The sequence below is a fragment of the Amphimedon queenslandica genome, unplaced genomic scaffold (genome assembly GCF_000090795.2).
Source record: "Amphimedon queenslandica unplaced genomic scaffold, v1.1 AMPQUscaffold_13367, whole genome shotgun sequence".
NCBI classification, from domain to species: Eukaryota; Metazoa; Porifera; class Demospongiae; order Haplosclerida; family Niphatidae; genus Amphimedon; species Amphimedon queenslandica.
Genome location: NW_003546397.1, coordinates 182,802 through 184,979, shown reverse-complemented (window position 1 = coordinate 184,979; position 2,178 = coordinate 182,802).

Below are 2,178 nucleotides of genomic sequence, written 5' to 3'. Positions count from 1 at the left end.
TGGTCAGGAAAATTTGTTTTAGCAGTAGCTGATTTGCTTTTCAAGCCCTCTAAACTCATAAATTGTTACATTATGTCTGAATAAAAGTTTTAGTCAAAAATAGTGAAAATATGAATTTGGTTGCAACAAATTTTCAAACTTGCTGTAGCACTAGTTAATTATTGTATTAAGAACTTCTTGATTGAACTTCATTGCATTTTTTGGGACTTGTGATGTAAAGCCTTGGAGTTTTCAGCTAAAAACCTTCAGCGACACCCCCTCATTAAGCATGCGGAAAGTATGTTTAGCTCATTAGCTCTGTACTCGTTCATTCAATACTAGTACTTTTATTTTTTGAAACAAGTAATTGTGCATGCCTACCTGCTGATACCAGACAACAGTCAGAATTGCAATGCTAACATACTTGAAAAAATCATTGATCATTATGCAACTTAGGTATTGCTAAATCTTTCATTTTTGACGTGGATCAAGTGAAAGGACCTTACCTCATGAACAGCTTCATTTTGCATGCCTTCGCTGCATAGTAGTAGCAAATAATCATATTTAAAAATATCTTTTTTGGCAAATTTATATTTAAAAATTAACATACAAAAATACAACAATATATGGTACACAATAATTCATTTGCGCTTTTATGCTGCATGTTGCTTACTGAAGGTCATTTGCTGCACAGTGCCAAATATTTAATTTGAACAATAATAATTATAAAAAAGCAAAATAACTTAATAAATCAGTTTTAGTTTTAGTGTTGTCTTGATGCATTAGTCCTAAAACCACAGAAAGAAACATAACAAGGGACATATGTACTGGAGCTTACTTGAATTATGTAAGACTCATTATGTGATGACATCAGCAGTACCTTGGTCTATTGCAAGATAGCAGTACATTACATGATGAAGGCACTAAAGAAAGAAAAAGGGTGGAAAGAAAGAGAGGTGCATAGCAATGAATTGTAATAGTAATTCAAATTTATTACAAAAGTAATGATTATCTGTAATGGTAATGGTTGTGATATTTTGTTTATTTGACAAAGAGTGGCAATGGCATTCCTGCACATGCATATGTAACTGTGCTTTACTCAATTAGTGAGTCAGTGTCATACATGTACATGTAGGCTTGCAACAATTACCCAAGAATCCATTGACTTAAATACATGTACATCACATATCACTTACCATCATTATGCTTCAGCCAATGCACCACAACATTAATGTCACTTAATTGGACATATCCAAAATAATCAAATGTACATGGATTCAATAATGAGATGCTATATTCCCTCTCTCTCATTCTCAGTACATGCACTGTACACAAGAGCACTATAGTGTGCGTTGTGTCTTACTGTTACAATTTTGTTAGCATTTTATTTGCATTCCTGTTCCCACATTGCAGCAAGTGACAATGTCTGTGATATACCAATGTACTATAAAATGATAAGAATAATAATAATAATTATAATCATAATAATGATGATGTTTGATGATGTTTGTATACATTAATGTATGTGCATGGTATTTTACATTTGCTTACTGATACTAAAACTGTGTTAACACAAGAAAGAGGGAAGACATATGAGAGACTAGCAAAGGAACGAGAAAGAGCAAAAGTTAGACATATGCGTACATGTGTATGAGGAAGAGAGAAAGGCAAAGGAGAGAAAGGGGACAAGATGCACAAGGACAGGCGCCAAGAAACACAAACATGAGAAGAGAGAAATATGCAGTACCTATTAACAATACATACATTCATTGGGAATGAGAAGAACTGTGTATCATAAACCAATATAACATTGCCAATAATACTTAGAGCCAGGGTTCCTCACAAAATTTGGCCTAGTGCTGATACAGCTTCTTGTCAACGGATTGTCAAATTGCTCAAAAATTGAGCCAAACACCCTGTACTATATACAGGGACACTGATCAAATTTAATCAAAAATGACAAGAAGGGAATTCTTCAATTTTATCATGTTCTTTGATGCATATACATGTAGGTACTTATATTGCATAGAAAATTTGAGCCAATTGAAATAAAATTTGATTTTTTATCAATTTTTAAATTTGCTCAAAAATTGAGTGAAACATATTGTAGTACATTGTATTATAGTACAAAGGGAAATTTGAGTGCAGTACTTCCAAATTTCTCAATTACATGCATACATGTACAACAACATTCACCAA